This window comes from Bos grunniens, chromosome 5 (genome assembly GCF_055505025.1).
Source record: "Bos grunniens cultivar Pamir isolate PY7600 chromosome 5, Bosgru_T2T1.0, whole genome shotgun sequence".
Lineage (NCBI taxonomy): Eukaryota > Metazoa > Chordata > Mammalia > Artiodactyla > Bovidae > Bos > Bos grunniens.
In genome coordinates, this window is record NC_141169.1 from 60017727 (window position 1) to 60040011 (window position 22285).

The window sequence follows — 22285 nt, forward strand, 5'->3', positions numbered from 1 at the left end:
CAAGCTTCCATCTTCATTTTCTCTTTCCTCAGCATCATCTGTTCTGGAACACTTTTTGCTCGCAGCCATGTCAGTATGGATTGTTTCTAGGTTCGATGTACAACTCTTGTTGAAATGCCTGTTTCCCATATACATGAAGAGTACTTTTACCTTTCTCCTCCTTCCAAACGTAGTTACATGTATGGGGAATATTTGAACTTCCTAATATTAGAGTGCCATTCTTTAAGGTAGCAATAACAAAATTCTGAGAGCAAAATTTATAAATATGGAATTAGAAACATACATGAATGTTATTTAGAATAAGGAAAATCACAGCAAGCCACACATTAATTAAGCTATTAAAATCATAAAATGCAGAAGTGAGAATAAGGTCTGTTCTACTTTACTTGAACTTAGTAAACAAGTTCCCATACAGTGAACATGGGGTTGCCACCATCAGGACCAATGCAAACCCAGTGAGGGGGCTGGACAAGGGAAAATAAAAATGCTGCAAACCTCTCCTATGGTTTTCAGTCGATTTTTCTTTATTCAGCACTCACTTGGTTGTTGTAAACATTTGCTTGTGTCCAGAGTTCCAGAATAATTGATTCTGAAATTTTGGCTCGATATGTCTGTATTTCTGTGATGTTATATCCAGTAGGAAAATCTGAATGAAATGTTTGGCCAACCCAATACTACAGGAAAAACTGGATACCCAAATACCATCAAAATAATTATGATCTGTGCTCAAATTATCAAAAGATTAATTTAGTAATCCAGTTCCCAGGAGCCAAGTACAAGCTGAGAGCACATTTGCTGTACATATTGATCAGGTAATGAAAGAGTCTGAATCACAACAATGTAGTCATAGAACATAGGAATATAAAATGTGGAAGATTCCCAAAAGTGGAGAAATTAATTAGCTACACTCTGTTTCCACTGTTTCCCTATATATTTCCCATGAAGTGGTGGGACCGGATGCCATGATCTTCATTTTCTGAAAGCTGAGCTTTAAGCCAGACCTTTCACTCTCCATTTTTGCTTTCATCAAGAGGCTTTTTAGTTCCTCTTCACTTTCTGCCATAAGTGTCATCTCCATATCTGAGGTTATTGATATTTCTCCCAGCAGTCTTGATTCCAGCTTGTGTTTCTTGCAGTCCAGCGTTTCTCATGATGTACTCTGCATATAAGTTAAATAAGCAGGGGACAATATACAGCCTTGACGTACCCCTTTTCCTATTTGGAACCAGTCTATTGTTCCATGTCCAGTTCTAACTGTTGCTTCCTGACCTGCATACAGATTTCTCAAGAGGCAGGTCAGGTGGTCTGGTATTCCCATCTCTTGAAGAATTTGCCACAGTTTATTGTGATCCACACAGTCAAAGGCTTTGGCATAGTCAATAAAGCAGAAATAGATGTTTTTCTGGAACTCTCTTGCTTTTTCCATGATCCAACAGATGTTGGCAATTTGATCTCTTGTTGCTCTGCCTTTTCTAAAACCAGCTTGAACATCAGGAAGTTCACGGTTCACGTATTGCTGAAGCCTGGCTTGGAGAATTTTGAGCATTACTTTACTAGCGTGTGAGATGAGTGCAATTGTACGGTAGTTTGAGCATTCTTTGACATTGCCTTTCTTTGGGATTAGAATGAAAACTGACCTTTTCCAGTCCTGTGGCCCCTGCTGAGTTTTCCAAATTTGCTGGCATATTGATTGCAGCATTTTCACAGCATCATCTTTCAGGATTTGAAATAGCTCAACTGGAATTCCATCACCTCCACTATCTTTGTTCATCAGACATTGTATTTTTGGGGGTTCCAAAATCACTGCAGATGGTGACTGCAGCCGTGAAATTAAAAGACGCTTTGTCTTTGGTAGAAAAGTTTTGACCAACCTAGATAGCATATTAAAAAACAGAGACATTACTTTGCCAACAAAGGTCCATCTAGTCAAGGCTATGGTTTTTCCTGTGGTCATGTATGGATGTGAGAGTTGGACTGTGAAGAAGGCTGAGCACCAAAGAATTGATACTTTTGAACTGTGGTGTTGGAGAAGAGTCTTGAGAGTCCCTTGGACTTCAAGGAGATCCAACCAGTCCATTCGGAAGGAGATCAGCCCTGGGATTTCTTTGGAAGGAATGATGCGAAAGCTGAAACTCCAGTACTTTGTCTACCTCATGCGAAGAGTTGACTCATTGGAAAAGACTCTGATGCTGGGAGGGATTGAGGGCATGAGAAGGGGATGACAGAGGATGAGACAGCTGGATGGCATCACTGACTTGATGGACATGAGTTTGAGTGAACTCCGGGAGTTGGTGATGGACAGGGAGGCTTGGCATGCTGTGATTCATGGGGTTGCAAAGAGTCAGACACGACTGAGCGACTGAACTAAACTGAACTGAGGAAATTTTTTAGTCTTTCATCACAGTTTTAGTCTTTCATCACAGTAGTTAACTGTAGTAGTAGTTAACTGTGATGTAAGACTAAACAATTTCCTGCTGCTGCTGCTGAGTTGCTTCAGTCGTGTCCGACTCTGTGCGACCCCAAAGACGACAGGCCATCAGGCTCCACCTTCCCTGGGATTCTCCTGCAAGAACACTGGAGTGGGTTGCCATTTCCTTCTCCAATCTATGAAAGTGAAAAGTGAAAGTGAAGTCGCTCAGTCTTCAGCTTAGCGACCCCATGGACTGCGGCCTACCAGGCTCCTCTGTCCATGGGATTTTCCAGGCAAGAGTACTGGAGTGGGGTGCCATTGTGTAGCTAATTATTTTTTCCCACTTTTGGGAATCTTCCAAATTGTATGGCAAAACCAATACAATATTGTAAAGTAAAAAAATAATAATAATAAAAAAGGGGAAAAATAAATAAATACTAAAAAAAAAAACTTTAGGAATATATATTTCAAAAAGAGAAATTTTGGACTAAAAATTACATTAAACATTTTAGGTAGGGATTCAACATTGTAAAGACTATAAATTTTTGATTTATCTCAAGAATTTATACTCAACCACCTATTTGTGAAACATAAACAGGAAAATAACAATTTTCAGTAAAGTTTAAGCTATCAGTCCAAGTCAAATGAACTCTATTTCCATGATTGATTCTTATTTCCCTTTTGTGAATCTTAACAAAACTACACAATAAAGATAATTAAAGTGGCAATAGAAGTGTTTTGTTTTGTTTTGTTTTGCGGTTGACAACCAAGAAAGGCATTTGCAGAATCTTAACCATGAGGAAGTATTTTTCCCTGCATAAAATGTCACATAAGAGCTGAAGTCTTATAACAGACAGACCTAGAGATCGCTATATTCTAACAGATATTCACCTCTTTAAGAACTTGTATAGCTCTAGTTGCCAATACATAAATTACCTTATTGTTTACAATTTGATTCCTTACTCTGTGAATATTTTAAAGAGTTATTTTAAAGAACATGTTAGTCACTTATAGTGATATCTAAGAAAAAATTACTGAAGCACATTTGAAATATTAAAGTCAATTATAATCTATGGTCCTAAGGGCTCCTCTCAATAATAGACTTTTAAGTCCATGTTATTTCTACCCATGGAATACATGTTATTTCTACACATATTTCTACACAAAGTTATTTATACTTTTCATGGGCTTCCCTGGTGGCTCAGTTGGTAAAGAATTCGCCTGCAATGAGGGAAACCTAGGTTCGAGTCCTGGGTTGGGTAGATCCCCTGGAGAAGGGAATGGCTACTAACTCCAGTATTCTGGCCTGGAGAATTCCATGGACTGCATAGTTCATGGGGTCCCAAAGAGTAGGAAACGGCCAAGTGACTTTCACTTCACTTCATACTTTTCACATTTTATTTTTCCATCAGTATCTGAATTTAACTTACAGCCCTTATAACCACCAGTGTTCATTTAACACAGAAAATCTCATTTATTATTTTTTAATAAGTATCTTATTTTTTGCTAAATGTATTAACCTGCAGATATATTTATTTTATTGTTTTATCTTTAATCCAAGTAATGAGTTTATGCTTTCAAAATCTGTATCATATAAAAGGACAGAACTTTAAGAAAGCTGAGTGAAACAGAAACCAAAAATGCTTTCCTTTATCATCTTCCTTATGATACATGGGAAAATATGTGTACTATTTATAATTTGTAATTCCTTCAACTCATTTATTGTTGTACAAACCATAGGAAGTAGGCTTGTATATCCACGTGATTTTCAAAACCTGGGTTAGGTATGTTTTGTCATTAATATGTTGGTCATTTCCCCAAGAGGCAGCAGTCTTCTATAACTTCTTATGGCCCTTATTGTATTATTTTTGGAAATATCTACATTTCCTTTAACTCTTTAGTTCTACTGTTTTTGTACACTTGAGTATTTTGCCATTTATAAACTGGTTAGATTTATTCACACAGACATTTCTCAAATATTTTAACTGAGAAATCCTGGAAGTTAAAATGGTTGAAAACTGTTGAGTTATCTATTTTACTTAGACCTAATACTTTCCAGTCCATTCTACAGGAGATCAGCCCTGGGTGTTCTTTGGAAGGAATGAGTCTAAAGCTGAAACTCCAGTACTCTGGCCACCTCATGCGAAGAGTTGATTCACTGGAAAAGACTCTGATGCTGGGAGGGATTGGGGTCAGGAGGAGAAGGGGACAACAGAGGATGAGATGGCTGGATAGCATCACCGACTTGATGGACGTGTTTGAGTGAACTCAGGGAGTTGGTGATGGACAGGGAGGCCTGGCGTGCTGCGATTCATGGGGTCGCAAAGAATCGGACTCGACTGATCAACTGAACTGAACTGAATACTTGCACATTATTTTTAACAGTTTGATTTTCTATTACAGATACTCTATATCCAGTATTTCTATGATGCACTTGTATAGTCTCTAAGTCGTGTCCAACTCTTTGTGATCCCATGTAGTGGTAGCCCACCCAGCTCCTCAGTCCATGGGATTTACCAGGCAATAATACTGGAGTGGATTGCCATTTCTTTCTCCTGGGGATCTTCCCAACCCAGGGTTCAAACCCACATCTCCTTTTTAGCAAGTGGATTCTTTTACCACTGGGCCATCTGGGAAGCCATTACTTTTTTAATTGTTTTCTCTAAGGTCTGAATTTAAGCATCTGTGGAAAATAATTTTAGTAATATTTTCCCACTTTTCTTGGTCCACCTCCATGTATTATATTTCTCCTCTTACTAATCACTGGACCTGCCTGGTGGCTCAATCAGTCCAGTATTCTGGCCTGGAGAATTCCGTGGAGTATGGTCCATGGGATCCCAAAGAGTCAGATATTACTGAGTAACTTTCCCTAATCACTACTTCTAATCATTATTACTAGTAATCACTTACTAATCATTACATAATTTAGTACTCCTCTAAAGGAGTACTGAAAACTAAAATCTGTCTAAATTTGTTTTCATGATTCTATTTTTTTCCATCATCAACACCTTTTATTTTATTTTTTAAACTAATTTATTTATTGAAATTGGAGGCTAATTACTTTACAATATTGTGGTAGGTTTTCCCATACATTGACATGTGTGATTCTCTTTTTTAGCTCTGTCCCCTTCAAAATGATTTTATCTTATACTTACTGAACTATCATTTTGCTCATATATAAAACCCCTACCAGTGACTTTATTGAGTTCTCAAAAAAAAAAAAAAAAAAAAAAACAGAGATCTTATTTTAATATCATGTTTGCTGTCCAGCAGAAAAGCTGAACGCATTTTCAAGGTAAAGCATTTCAGTACTTCAGGTAGAAGCTCAGCTGACCTTGTATTGAAGAAACTGTGTTACTTGTTCAAGAACAGATTTTTTTTTTAAAAAAAAGCACTATTAAACTATCTGGAGATTCAAATTCAGATGCTAACAGTTGTGGGTCTATTAGATATAAAGAAATGTGATATGATACAGACTAAGCAAAATGGCAGAGAAGACAGATAACATAACTTTAATCTTCCTGGGAGTGGGCAGAATAGGAATGGGTAAGTTGTATTCTAGAAGTGCTAGACCCTGAATTGTAGAGCATCTATGCAATATGAGTAGTAAATGACAGACATTTAAAAATATATGAGTTAAACATTTCAGAATAGCTCCATGATAAGTTATTGGTTTAACTTGGATAGTGTTTTTTAAGCAAATTCTTCCTGACTCACACATAACAGAATCAAAACTAAAAAGAACAGTGAGAGAGCCTTAGGTTTTACTTGTATAAGATTGTCCCAATATGTTACATGTTTTTTCATATTCTGTGCTCTTAAAATTTCTAAAAGTTAAATAGTGTTCCAAGATCATTAGATATATTTTCTCAAAATGAAATAATGATGAAATAAAATGATAACCAATGTTTAAAATGTTATTCCTGAAATCATATACCTGACACATATCTTCTAAGATATAATTCATTAACTGGTTGTACCAAAACATGTAAAATTGTCCTATCACTTATATACTATATGTATTTTTCTCCCTGGCTATATATTTTTCTGGTCTGTAATAAGACAGCATTTTTCAAACATATTTTATTCAAATCAAAAACTTTTATTCAAATTCAAAATCAAAATACTAAAAGGAAATGAAAAAGATATTATAGTCAAATGCACAAACATTTCTAGAAAAAAATCATGAAAATGATGTGTACCTGGGAAAACCTTTTTTACTCTATTTAATATTTTCAAACTTTGGTCATGACACACAAATTGATTTGAGTTCCCCAAATTCCACTCACTTTATGACTAAGAATTCAAAAATCCTTAAAAAAACATTAGTTTATTCTGTCATCTTGGTTTCCCTGGGAGGAGACATAGCTATGTAACTATACATTGACACTTACAATAATCTGAAAATAATATATTGACTAGCATTGTTTTCTTTATTTAACAGTTATTTACATGCACCTCTCAATAAGTTTCAGAAGTATCCCAAGTTACTGAAAGGTGTGTTTTTATATATGGAAACACCAAATATGTTTTATTATGTTTTATTAATATTTTATTATTTAATATTATTATTTATATTTATTTTATATATTATTATAATATTAATATGTTATATTCATTATGTTTTATTATTAACTTTTAAAATAGGCTAGTAAAATAATACATTTTCATCTGCAATTTAAGTACTTGTAAATGCTGCTGCTACTGCTAAGTTGCGTCAGTCGCGTCCGACTCTGCGTGACCCCATAGACGGCGGCCCACAGGCTCCCCTGTCCCTGGGATTCTCCAGGCAAGAACACTGGAGTAGGTTGCCATTTCCTTCTCCAATGCATGAAAGTGAAAAGTGAAAGTGAAGTCACTCAGTCGTGTCCGACTCCTAGCGACCCCATGGACTGCAGCGCACCAGGCTCCTCCATCCATGGGATTTTCCAGGCAAGAGTACTGAAGTGGGGTGCCATTGCCTGCTACCAATTCTCAAATACAAACTAAGCAACTAGTTTCTATGAAAATTATTTTAAAATAACAATCATTAAAAAAAAATAAACACCTCTAGTTTGACCATCAACACTAAGGGTTAATCTCTGCAACAATTTTCTTTCATTAAATCAAAAGGACTATGTACAAATATATTGGTAGTATTACAAAGGAACATAAAGAAATATTAGCTTAAGTAGGTTATAACTAAGTACAAATAAAGGATAGCAATAACATTTACATTGCATGCTACATTAAATATAATTTAAATAAAAAGTATTGTATTCTTGACTAAATAGAATTCATAGACAAGTAGATGGTTTGAAAACTTAGGTATACTTCTTCCAGCTTATAAAAGAAAAGAAAGTGATTTTTTAAAAAAAAATATCTATTGAAGAACATAGGAAAAAGCTGTGTTGTAACAAAGATTTTTGAAAAAATAAAGCTTGAAAGGTACAAAGATGAATGGAAATAAAAGAGAAAACATGTATCAGAAGCTATAATTGGATACAATGTTATTACTATAGACCCCACTCTTTATTTCATTTATATAAAGTGAAATATAATATTCGTTTGTATAAGAAAGAAACAACCCTTTGTATCGTATTCATGAAGGCCATTTTCACTTGGTTCTGTAAGCTGTAGATGAAAGGATTCAAAAGTGGGGCAACAAAGGTATTGAGCACTGCAATTCCCTTGGAAAAAGATAGTCTTTCTTGGACTGAAGGTTTTACATATATGAAAATGTAGCTGCCATAGGAAAGAGATATCACAATCATGTGAGCAGAACATGTTGTAAAAGCTTTTTCCCTCTGGTTCAATGAAGGAATTTTTAGACTTGCTCTTGCAATATAGGTATATGATATTATCACCATTACTAATGTGACCACAAGAGTCATTGCATCAGAAATGAATCCCACTGTCTCAATTATATGTGTGTCTGAGCAGGAGATCTGCATGAGGGCAGTTGTGTCACAGTAGAAATACTCAACAACATTGGAGACACAAAAATAGTTTTAGACCTAAGAGGAAAGGCACAAAGGTGATAAAGCAGCCAGCAGTCCAACAACAGAAGACAAGCTGAATGCAGATTTTACTGTTTATGATGGTTGTGTAATGCAGGGGCTTACAGATGGCTACATAGTGGTCATAGAACATAGCTGCTAGCAAGTAAAACTCAGAAGCTCCAGGAAGGAAGACAAAGAATACTTGAGAAACACATCTACTATAGGAAATGTTTTTGTCCCCAGTTGCCATCATAACTCGAAAATTAGGGATGCATGCAGTAGTATAGGAAATTTCTAAGAAGGAAAAATTCCGAAGCAAAAAATACATGGGTATCTTGAGGTGAGGATCCACTAGGATGAATATGATGATGATCATGTTGCCAGTGATGCTCAGCAAGTAGGTGATAAGTAGAAAGATAAATAATATGACTTTCAATCATGGGTCATCAGTCAAACCTGCTAAAATAAACAGTCACTCTTGTATAATTTTCCATTAATATCCTCTACTTTTCCAGTTCTATGTAGGAAAAAAAGAAAATGGTTTTAGTGAAAAAAATAATATTGGTAACTAATGTTCAAAGAAAATTTAGCAAAATTATGTTTCAGATAGAGTAACACAATTCACACTTGTGTTTTAAAAATGGTTATGCCAGGAGGAATGGTAGTTTGCATTTCCAGCATATATAACAGATGATTCAGTCTTAATTCACAATTGTAAAATTGTGATGATGATGGAAAATCCTAGATGATGGAAATAAATGTTGATTGATAATACGTGAATAAGTTGAAGGGAACTTAAATAAACATTTTAAGCATACAAAAATGCTTTTTCCTCTGTTGATTTTATTGCAAGGGTTGGGATGAATGCCAGTACCTGTTTAATTGAACGCTTTGCATTATTAAAGCAAAATGATACCTGTCATTACATGTATATCAGCCCTTATGCATTTAACATACATACACACATGCACACATTCACACACACAGTCCTAGCCACCATCAATGAACAGGACTAACATATCTATACCATTTTACTAATTAATCAAGTCAAATGCCTGATACTCATTTGCTTTACTTGCATGGCTAATGGGATCCAGTTCTGATAAGTCAGTATGGTAAATTGGGAATGTACTTATTTGCTGCACTTATTGTCATGTACTTTCTCTATTTCTGTTACCATTCTCAAAATTCTCCTTTTGGAATCCTGAAACAAAATTAGCAGAAATAGTATGAAATTTTCAGTATATGTTATAAGAAACTAATGTTTTCTTCTGTGTTACAAATCTGAGAGTCCATGTAAGAAAAAGTAAAAATAAGAATGCAGGATATAGGATCAGATAGAAATATGCAAATATGTGTTCAGGAAACTGTAGAAGGCTTAAGAAGTAGAAAAAAGAGGAAAAGCAAAGCATTATGCAAAAGTAGAACATTAAGAAGGGTTTTTAGAGATAGAGTTAAACTAAGGAAAAATTTGAAAAAAGACTGAAAATATGCAAGTTATTTTCAAATTAAAATACATAAATTAGTAAGTGAAAATTATTAGCTTAGTAAAAATTAGGAAATAAAAATTATAAGGAGAAAATTTTGACCATTTGAAATTTTTCTCCATCTGCTCTTATTATTTACACTTACCACTTTATTCTTTTGTCATAGAGATAAAAATAAGAACAAATTTGAGTTCAGCATAGCCTGAGAGATGAGTCACCAGTTGGTACATTTCAAACGCATACTGAATCTTAGACTTACTGACAAAGTTTAGGAGGCATATGTTTCCTTATTATAAGGGTATTCAAATATATGAGTAACATGTAATTCCAGAAATATTAACTATAGATATCTATTCTCATCAATGAACATACATGAAGTGGGACAGTCCTATTGTTCAGGTTTGCACAGATAAAAATTTGAAGGTCAGGATCAAGTTGAAAGAGTTATATTTTTCAAAACTCTCCTCTTAAGAGTACATTTTGTACAAATAATTTTATAGCAGATATACTTCATTTTTTTTAATAAAAAAGATTAATGACATCTCTAAGGAACTATTACTTCCTTGGTATCTTCAACAGGAAGCATATAAAGTGATTAAGGTTTTGTGAGAAGTACTAGATAAAACAATGCTTACTGCATTGAAAATATCGAGATTATTATTTCCAACTTCTAAAATACACATTATTATTATTAAAGAAGTATACATACATTTATATATATTATACACATATATGTGTGTGTGAAGTCGCTCATTCGTGTCTGACTCTTTGCAATCCCGTGAACTATAACCTACCAGGCTCCTCTGTCCATGGGATTCTCCAGGCAAGAATACTGGAGTGGGTTGCCATTTCCTTCTCCAGGCAATCTTCCCAACCCAGGGATCAAACCCAGGTCTCCTGCATTGCAGGCAGACGCTTAATCCTCTGAGCCACCAGGGAAGCCATCAGTCAGTTCGGTTCAGTCGCTCAGTCATATTCGACTCTTTCCCTTCATATAAGGAAGCCGTATATACATGTATATACACATATATACATATATGCACAAAAGGACAAATAAAAGTTATTCCAAAACATCTGGAGAAGTTTCAGTAGAATTCTAAGAAAAAAAAAAAATGAAATCTGCTGTCATAATCATCTTAACATTGTAGACAAATTCAAAAAGAAGTGACTATTCATATTCCTGGACAATCTTTCAGTTAAGTTCAGTTAAGTTCAGTTGTTCACTCATGTCCAACTCTTTGCGACCCCATGAATTGAAGCACACCAGGCATCCCTGTCTATCACCAACTCCCGGAGTTCACCCAAACCCATGTCCATCGAGTTGGTGATGCCATCCAGCCATCTCATCCTCTGTCATCCCCTTCTCCTCCTGCACCCAGTCCCTCCCAGGATCAGAGTCTTTTCCAATGAGTCAAATCTTCACATGAGGTGGCCAAAGTATTGGAGTTTTAGCCTCAGCATCAGTCCTTCCAAAGAACACCCAGGACTGATGTCCTTAGAATGGACTTGTTGGATCTCCTTGCAGTCCAAGGGACTCTCAAGAGTCTTCTCCAACACCACAGTTCAAAATCATCAATTCTTCAGCGCTCAGCTTTCTTCACAGTCCAACTCTTCCATCCATACATGACCACTGGAAAAACCATAGCCTTGACTAGATGGACCTTTGTTGGCAAAGTAATGTCTCTGCTTTTCAATATGCTGTCTAGGTTAGTCATAACTTTCCTTCCAAGGAATAAATGTCTTTTAATTTCATGGCTGCCATCACCATCTGCAGTGATTTTGGAGCCCCAAAAAATAAACTCTGACACTGTTTCCACTGTTTCCCCATCTATTTCCCATGAAGTGTTGGGACCAGTTGCCATGATCTTCGTTTTCTGAATGTTGAGCTTTAAGCCAACTTTTTCACTCTCCTCTTTCACTTTCATCAAGAGGCTCTTTAGTTTTTTGCTTTCTGCCATAAGGGTGGTGTTATCTGCATATCTGAGGTTATTGATATTTCTCCCAGCAATCTTGATTCCAGCTTGTGCTTCTTCCAGCCCAGCATTTCTCATGATGTACTCTGAATATAAGTTAAATAAGCAGGGTGACAATATACAGCCTTGACGTACTCCTTTCCCTATTTGGAACCAGCCTGTTGTTCCATGTCCAGTTCTAACTGTTGCTTCCTGACCTGCATATAGGTTTCTCTAGAGGCAGGTCAGGTGGTCTGGTATTCCCATCTCTGTAGGAACTGTCCACAGTTTGTGGAAAATAAAGTACCAGTGTTAATTTTCCAGACATAGCTTCCACTTCATGTCATATATGACCTCAGTTTCTTTTCTCCAAATATTTTTGTGATGTTTTTTATTGGATTTGAGACTGATCTTTAATAACTAAGCAGTCTCTACCTTTCTTATGTGGAATGAATATTTTTCCATGTATATAGTTAGCCTTCTTGCAACTTATTGTGGCCATATAACTAAATTCTGTCCAAAGGATATATTAAAAGAAGATATCTTATTCAGTTCCATGGATTATCTTCTGGTATAAGTAGTTATTCCTCCTCTTCCTCTTTACTGCCTCTCACTACTGAAATACTGATATGATGGTGAGTCATTTGCAGTCATTATCATGAGAAAGTGCACAAGGAATGGTGAATACACAAGATAGAACACATCCAGGATCCTGATACATTTGTAGGTCATACCAGCATAAAAACACATTGATTTTAAGGAAGAGTTTCACATACCAAGCCAGATTAAAATAATTTTTTGTTCAAAGAGCTCTGATATTTGTTGATTACTGTCCAAACATCAATTAAGTTACAAATTTCTTAGTTATTTAAAGAAATATTAACTATTTACAGACTGTTTTAAATATGGTTAGATCATCTTGGGTCTCTCTATTGGTGTCATTTCCATTATTTTTGGTCATTTTATCTCCCTCTGGTATACCTGCAAATTTTTTAATCTATACTCAAAACTATCTGCAAATGTTAAAGGCTCTGGATGACAAGTTATGCCTACAAATAGAATTTATTATATCACAGCACACAGGTAAAGTCTGATGACCTTGATCACAACAAATAGTAAGATTATTCAAATCTGTTTTTCATCATTTTTGAGAAATAATGAATTCATTATATTTATTCCTAGGGTATAAAATTTCAGCACTCTGAACTAAAAGCCTACATTTTTACCCACGCTCTTGAATCTTCATAAACTGTAACTGTCAAAATTTTGCCTTCAATGACTAGTAGACAGAAAGAATTTCTTCTCAGAGGTTTAATCTGTTAGCTGTTGTTTTATGCACGCAGGCTCAGGTTTCTGTTGTGTTAGTCCCTCTGTCATGTCCGACTCTTTGTGACCCCACGGTCCATACAGCCCACCAGGCTCTTCTGTCCATAGGATTTTCCAGCCAAGGATTCTGGAGTGGGTTGCCATTTCCTTCTCCAGGGGACCCAGGGATCAAACTCGGGTCTCATGCATTGCAGGCGGATGCTTTACCGTCTGAGCTACTAGGGAAGCCCCCAGGTTCCCATTACTTAAGGATTAAGACTGATCAAATGTGTTCAAGGAAAAACACTGAAAAATTTCAGGCTTGTTAGTCATCAGTTGCTTTTTCACAAATTCATGATACTACTGTCAAAATTAAAACATATATCAAAGACACAAGCATTGGCACACTGCTATTAATTAAAATCCTGAATGAGTTTGTATTTCATTATTTTTCCTAGGACAAGAGAAGTTTGAAAAGCTGCCATGGGCTGAGAAGTACATAGTGATACAGAGATAACATTTATTAGGCAGAACAACTACATACACTTCTTTTGACCATGAGTGTAGAAAATCCAGCCTGAAATTTCAAGGGAATCTAGCTTTTGCTAAGGGTGGCTACAGGAAATCAAGACAAGTGATTGGTATTTATCTTCCCCAATTATTTTCTGATTTTCTTTATACTATTTTCATAGTCATGTAAACATACTATATTTAGTGGCTTCCAAAGACCCAGGTTTATTTTTTCATAGCTCTAACTGTAACAGAAAAGAATATTTTCTCAAACATTTAGAAAACTTTATTAAATTGAGTTTTACTGAACTGATTTTGGCCTCATGCCAAACTATGATTTATGGATGATTTTATACCTGAAAAAAGAAATAAATAAAATGATTGGAGTAGAGCTAAAGATGTATGTGTGTGTGAGAGAGAGAAACAGAGAGAGAGATTGTGAGATTAGCCTGTCAGACAATTTATCTGACAAATTGTCTATATCATTCAAGACAATTCATGTTGATAATATGCCATATGGTAAATGTATAAGGAGCATCCTCCAAGTATTAATATATATTTGCCCTGCGATGTTACAGACCTTTCCAGCTTTTTAAATGGATTGGCACACGTATTAATGACAAGCTACTACTTGCAAATTATAATACCAGTCTGATATAACCTGGTACTGCATCAGGTTACTAAAAGTGCCTTTTTGTTTCTAAGTGTCTGAAAGCCTGAAAGACTCCTTTTTGCAACTTCAAACACAATCACTAAAAAGTACTTATCACTATCTTGGCATGTCTGTAAACCACTCTTGGTCACAAACTTACTGAGAAATGTTGAAACTGAATAGAACAAGCCTATGGAATCAAACATAAATGAATTTGAGTTCTGTCTCTTTTTTTTTTATCTTATTTTTTTATTTTATTTTTTAATATAAATTTATTTATTTTAACTGGATGTTAATTACTTTACAATATTGTATTGGTTTTGCCATACATCAACATGAATCTGCCACAGGTATACACGTATTCCCCATCCTGAACCCGCCTCCCTCCTCCCTGTCCATATAATCCCTCTGGGTCATCTCAGTGCACCAGCCCCAAGCATCCAGTATCATGCATTGAACCTGGACTGGCAATTTTTTTCATATATGATATTATACATGTTTCAATGCCATTCTCCCAAACCATCCCACCCTCTCCCTCTCCCACAGAGCCCAAAAGACTGTTCTATATATCTGTGTCTCTTTTGCTGTCTCGCATACAGGTTTATCATTGCCATCATTCTAAATTCCATATATATGAGTTAGTATACGGTATTGGTGTTTTTCTTTCTGGCTTACTTCACTCTGTATAATAGGCTCCTGTTAAATCCACCTCATTAGAACTGACTCAAATGTACTCTTTTTAATGGCTGAGTAATATTCCATCGTGTATATGTACCATGGCTTTCTTATCCATTCATCTGCTGATGGACATCTAGGTTGCTTCCATGTCCTGGCTATTATAAACAGTCCTGAGATGACAATTGGGATACATGTGTCTCTTTCAATTCTGGTTTCCTCAGTGTGTATGCCCAGCAGTGGGATTGCTGGATCATAAGGCAGTTCTATTTCCAGTTTTTTAAGGAATCTCCACACTGTTTTCCATAGTTTCTGTACTAGTTTGCATTCCCACCAAAAGTGTAAGAGGGTTCCCTTTTCTCCACACTCTCTCCAGCATTTATTGCTTGTAGGCTTTTGGATCGCAGCCATTCTGACTGGCCTGAAATGGTACCTCATTGTGGTTTTGATTTGCATTTCTCTGATAATGAGTGATGTTGAGCATCTGTTCATGTGTTTGTTAGCCATCTGTATGTCTTTTTTGGAGAAATGTCTGTTTAAATCTTTGGCCCATTTTTTGATTGGGTCGTTTATTTTTCTGGAATTGAGCTGCAGGGGTTGCTTGTATATTTTTGAGATTAGTTGTTTGTCAGTTGCTTCATTTGCTATTATTTTCTCCCATTCTGAAGGCTGTCTTTTCACCTTGCTTATAGTTTCCTTTCTGGTGCAGAGGCTTTTAAGTTTAATTATGTCCCATTTGTTTCTTTTTGCTTTTATTTCCAATATTCTGGGAGGTGGGTCATAGAGGATCCTGCTGTGATGTATGTCGGAGAGTGTTTTTCCTGTGTTCTCCTCTAAGAGTTTTATAGTTTCTGGTCTTATGTTTAGATCTTTAATTCATTTTGAGTTTATTTTTGTGTATGGTGATAGAAAGTGTTCTAGTTTAATTTTTTCCAAGTGGTTGACCAGTTTTCCCAGTACCACTTGTTAAAGAGATTGTCTTTAATCCATTGTATATTCTTGCCTCCTTTGTCAAAGATAAGGTGTCCATATGTGCATGGATTTATCTCTGGGCTTTCTATTTTGTTCCATCGATCTATATTTCTGTTTTTTTGCCAGTACCATACTGTCTTGATGACTGTGGCTTTGTAGAAGAGCCTGAAATCAGGCAGGTTGATTTTTCCAGTTCCATTCTTCTTTCTCAAGATAGCTTTGTCTATTCGAGGTTTTTTGTATTTCCATACAAATTGTGAAATTATTTGTTCTAGCTCTGTGAAGAATACCATTGGTAGCTTGATAGGGATTGCATTGAATCTATAAATTGCTTTGGGTAGTATACTCATTTTCACTATGTGGATTCTTCTGATCCATGAACATGGTATATTTCTCCATCTATTAGTGTCCTCTTTGATTTCTTTCACCAGTCTTTTATAGTTTTCTATATATAGGTCTTTAGTTTATTTAGGTAGATACATTCCTAAGTATTTTATTCTTTTCGTTGCAATGGTGAATGGAATTGTTTCCTTAATTTCTCTTTCTATTTTCTCATTTTTAGTGTATAGGAATTCAAGGGATTTCTGTGTGTTGATTTTATATCCTGCAACTTTACTATATTCATTGATTAGCTCTAGTAATTTTCTGGTGGATTGTTTAGGGTTTTCTATGTAGAGGATCATGTCATCTGCAAACAGTAAGAGTCTTTTCTTTTCCAGTTTGGATTCCTTTTATTTCTTTTTCTGCTCTGATTGCTGTGCCCAAAACTTCCAGAACTATGTTGTATAGTAATGGTAGAAGTGGGCACCCTTGTCTTGTTCCTGACTTTAGAGAAATGCTTTCAATTTTTCACCATTGAGGATAATGTTTGCTGTGTGTTTGTCATATATAGCTTTTATTATGTTGAGGTATGTTCCTTCTATTCCTGCTTTCTGAAGAGTTTTTATCATAAATAGATGTTGAATTGTGTCAAAAGCTTTCTCTGCATCTATTGAGATAATCATATGGCTTTTATTTTTCAATTTTTTAAAGTGATGTATTACATTGATTGATTTGTGGATATTGAAGAATCCTTGCATCCCTGGGATAAAGCCCACTTGGTCATGGTGTATGATCTCTTTAATGTGTTGTTGGATTCTATTTGCTAGAATTTTGTTAAGGATTTTTTATTTATGTTCATCCGTGATATTGGCCTGTAGTTTTCTTTTTTTGTGGGATCTTTGTCAGGTTTTGGTATTAGGGTGATAGTGGCCTCATAGAATGAGTTTGGAAGTTTACCTTCCTCTGCAATTTTCTGGAAGAATTTGAGTAGGATAGGTGTTAGCTCTTCTCTAAATTTTTGGTAGAATTCAGCTGTGAAGCCATCTGGAACTGGGCTTTTGTTTGCTGGAAGATTTCTGATTATAGTTTCAATTTATGTGCTTGTGAAGAGTCTATTAAGATTTTCTATTTCTTCCTGGTCCAGTTTTGTAAAGTTGTACCTTTCTAAGAATTTATCCGTTTCTTCCACGTTGTCCATTTTATTGGCATATAGTTGCTGATAGTAGTCTCATGATCCTTAGTATTTCTGTGTTGTCTGTTGTGATCTCTCCATTTTCATTTCTAATTTTATTGATTTGATTTTTCTCCCTTTGTTTCTTGATGAGTCTGGCTAATAGTTTGTCAATTTTATTTATCTTTTCAAAGAACCAGCTTTTGGCTTTGTTGATTTTTCTATGGTCTCTTTTGTTTCTTTTGCATTTATTTCTGCCCTAATTTTTAAGATTTCTTCCCTTCTACTAACCCTGGAGTTCTTCATTTCTTCCTTTTCTAGTTGCTTTAGGTGTAGAGTTAGATTATTTATTTGACTTTTTTCTTGTTTCTTGAGGTATGCCTGTATTGCTATGAACTTTCCCCTTAGCACTGCTTTTACAGTGTCCCATAGGTTTTGGGTTGTTGTGTTTTCATTTTCATTCATTTCTATGCAAATTTTGATTTCTTTTTTGATATCTTCTGTGATTTGTTGGTTATTCAGCAGCGTGTTGTTCAGCCTCCATATGTTGGAATTTTTAATAGTTTTTCTCCTGTAATTGAGATCTAATCTTACTGCATTGTGGTCAGAAAACATGCTTGGAAGAATTTCAATTTTTCTGAATTTACCAAGGCTAGATTTATGGCCCGGAATGTGATCTACCCTGGAGAAGGTTCCGTGTGCACTTGAGAAAAAGGTGAAATTCATTTTTGGGGGTTGAAATGTCCTATAGATATCAATTAGGTCTAACTGGTCTATTGTATTGTTTAAAGTTTGTGTTTCCTTGTTAATTTTCTGTTTAGTTGATCTATCCATAGGTGTGAGTAGGGTATTAAAGTCTCCCACTATTATTTTGTTATTGTTAATTTCCCCTTTCATACTTGTTAGCATATGTCTTACATATTGCAGTGCTCCTATGTTGGCTGCATATATATTTATAATTGTTATATCTTCTTCTTGGATTGATCCTTTGATCATTATGTAGTATCCTTCTTTTTCTCTTTTCACAGTCTTTGTTTTAAAGTCTATTTTATCTGGTATGAGTATTGCTACTCCTGCTTTCTTTTGGTCTCTATTGGCATGGAAAATCTTTTTCCAGCCCTTAACTTTCAGTCTGTACGTGTCCCCTGTTTTGAGGTGGGTCTCTTGTGGACAACATATATAGGGGTCTTGTTTTTGTATCCATTCAGCCAGTCTTTGTCTTTTGGTTGGGGCATTCAACCCATTTACTTTTAAGGTAATTATTGATAAGTATGATCCCATTGCCATTTGCTTTATTGTTTTGGGTTCGAGTTTATACATCCTTTTTGTGTTTCCTGTCTAGAGAATCTCCCTTAGCATTTGTTGGAGAGCTGGCTTGGTGGTGCTGAATTCTCTCAGCTTTTGCTTGTCTGTAAAGCTTTTGATTTCTCCTTCATATTTGAATGAGATCCTTGCTGGGTACAGTAAACTGGGCTGTAGGTTATTTTCTTTCATCACTTTAAGTATGTCTTGCCATTCCCTCCTGGCCTGAAGAGTTTCTATTGAAAGATCAGCTGTTATCCTTTTGGGGATCCCCTTATGTTTTATATGTTGTTTTTCCCTTGCTGCTTTTAATATTTGTTCTTTGTGTTTTATCTTTGTTAATTTGATCAATATGTGTTTTGACTTGGGGTTATCCTGTTTGGGACTCTCTAGGTTTCTTGGACTTGGGTGATTATTTCCTTCCCCATTTTAGGGAAGTTTTCAACTATTATCTCCAAAAATATTTTCTCGTGGTCTTTTTTTGTGTGTGTGTTTTTCTTCTGGGACTCCTATGATTCAAATGTTGTAGTGTTTAATATTGTCCTGGAGGTCTCTGAGATTGCCCTCATTTCTTTTAATTCGTTTTTCTTTTTTCCTCTCTGATTCATTTATTTCTACCATTCTATCTTCTAATTCACTAATCCTATCTTCTGCCTCTGTTATTCTACTATTTGTTGCCTCCAGAATGTTTTTAATTTCATTTATTGCATTATTCATTATATATTGACCCTTTTTTATTTCTTCTAGGTCCTTGTTAAACCTTTCTTGTTTATTTCTTCTAGGTCCTTGTTAAACCTTTCTTACATCTTTTCAATCCTTGTCTCCAGACTATTTATCTGTGATTCCATTTTGATTTCAAGATTTGGGATCATTTTCACTATCATTATTCAGAATTCTTTATCAGGTAGATTACCTATCTTTTCCTCTTTTGTTTCGTTTAGTGGGCATTTATCCTGTTCCTTAACCTGCTGGGTATTCCTCTGTCTCTTCATTTTGTTTATATTGCTGAATTTGGGTTGTCCTTTCTGTATTCTGGCAGTTTGTGGAGTTCTCTTTATTGTGTAGTTTCCTTGCTGTGGGTGGGGTTGTATAGGCGGCTTGTCAAGGTTTCTTGGATAGGGAAGCTTGTGTCAGTGTTCTGGTGGTTGGAGCTAGATTTCTTCTCTATGGAGTGCAATGAAGTGTCCAGTAATGAGTTATGAGATGTCAGTGGTTTTGAAGTAACTTTGGGCAGCCTGTATATTGGAGCTCAGGGCTGTGTTCCTGTGTTACTGGAGAATTTGCATGGTATGTCTTGCTCCGGAACTTCTTGGCCCTTGTGTGGTGCTTTGTTTCAGTGTAGGTATGGAGGCGTTTGATGAGCTCCTGTCAAATAATGTTCCCTGGAGTCAGGAGTTCTCTGGTGTTCTCAGGGTTTGGACTTAATCTTCCTGCTTCTGGTTTTCAGTCTTATTTTTACAATTGTCTCAAGACTTTTCCTTCTATACAGCACCGTTGATAAAACATCTCCTTTCGAAGACAATGGGCCGCTTTTCTGGGTGGCTGATATCCTCTGCTGGCATTCAGAAATTGTTTGGTGGAATTTACTCAGTGTTTAAATGTTCTTTTGATTAATTTGTGGGGGAGAAAGTGGTCTCCCCATCCTATTCCTCTGCCATCTTACAACCGCCTCCTCTGTCTGTCTTAATAACAAATGGGATTCTGGAAATTTTACTGTAGCTCATTGAAGTTCACCTTTCTCACAAGATAAAATAATTAATGATAGAGGATAGTTTGTTCTGTTTTCTTTTGATTTTGAACATTCAAATAGTATATGTAGACCCCTAGGATGATGCCTGGAACAGAAATGGTGGTTCTTATTAATTATCTAAATGATATTAAATGATACATATTTTTTTGCCTACCTTACTACAGCAGGCTGCTTTAGGTATCTGGAAGGAAAGTCTTACAAATAAAAAGTGCCTGTGATAACTATCCCTGTGTAACTGTCCTTAATATCACCTGCAATAGTTGAAGAAGTTGGGGTGTTTTGTGTTTAGAATTTTATGGACTTTAAGGTACTGGTTACAGTAAACATTATGTAATGGAATAAGAATTTTCATATAATTAATGCATTTTTAGTTTTCCCCTTTTCATTTATCCACTAAAATGTGTTTTCTTTATTGTTTTTGTATTTGAAAATGTAAGAAAAGGGCATATATAAGTTAATCAAATGTGTCAAATAAATTGGGAGATAGTTGAAAAAAATTATGTAAATTGGAACATTAACCATGTCATACACCATATTTTTCTAAGCTGATTTTATTATAAAATATGTATAATGAAAATTTATAAATGTACACTATTGAGAGCATAGTATAAATAATGCCAATGAACCCATCTTTCAGCTTCAACTATTATAAACATTATAGTATTTTTGTTTAGTTGATATCACTGTAATATTTTTTAGTGCACAATTTTGAAACAAACAACAGACTACTCTATGGCAACACTATGTACTCCATTGTTTAACAGAGAAGGAATTTAAAGACATAATTCTAATGACATTATCACATTTTGCATATTTTAAAATTAACCAGGCACTTAAAAAATGCCACTTTGCAGTTTTCTTGGTTAGGTTACTATGACTCTGAGATCTACATGTTCAGTTGATGGATATGTATCTTACATTATTTTAATCTAGAATAATATTCCCAAGCATTCCTTTTTTCTATGCTTTTGGTATGCTGAAATAATTAGATTATTTTAATACACAATATGTCATTTTCTAAATTGAACAGCTGGATCCTTATGATGTTATTTAACGGGATCCTCTGAGTCCTATATTTCCTATAAAACGGTAGTTTATGTATAGACATCTGACTTTTAAATAGTTTTAAAACATACAACTTGAATTTTACCAGAAATCTTTTTAAATTACACTTTACATGCTTATAATCACACTCTATTCCTCAGTTCAGTTCAGTCGCTCAGTCATGTCCGACTCTTTGAGACCCCATGGACTTTAGCACACCAGGTTTTCCTGTCCATCATCAACTTCCGGAGCTAACTCAAACTCATGTCCATTGAGTCGGTGATGCCATTCAACCATCTCATCCTCTGCTGCCCCCTTCTCCTCCTGCCTTCACTCTTCCCCAGCATCAGGGTCTTTTCAAATGAGTCAGTTCTTCTCATCACGTGGTCAAAATATTGGAGTTTCAGCTTCAGCATCAGTCCTTCCAATGAATATTCAGGACTGATTTCCTTTAGGATGAACTCGTTAGATCTCCCTGCAGTCCAAGGGACTCTCAAGAGTCTTCTCCAACACCACAGTTCAAAAGCATCAAATCTTCAGCACACAGCTTTCTTTATAGTCCAACTCTCATATCCATATATGACTACTGGAAAATCCATAGCTTTGACTGGATAGACCTTTGGCAAAATCTTGTCTCTTCTTTTAAATATGCTATCTAGTTTGGTAATAACTTTTCTTCCAAGGAGCAAGCATCTTTTAATTTCATGGCTACAGTTAGCATCTGCAATGATTTTGGAGCCACCAAAAAATAAA

The 22285-nt window shown here is 35.5% G+C and overlaps 1 pseudogene; it reads right to left on the reverse strand.

Moving 5' to 3' along the window:
• Positions 1-7926: 7926 nt before the first annotated feature.
• LOC147372193 (olfactory receptor 6C74-like) lies at positions 7927-8885 on the reverse strand (annotated as a pseudogene).
• Between the last annotated feature and the right edge of the window lie 13400 nt (positions 8886-22285).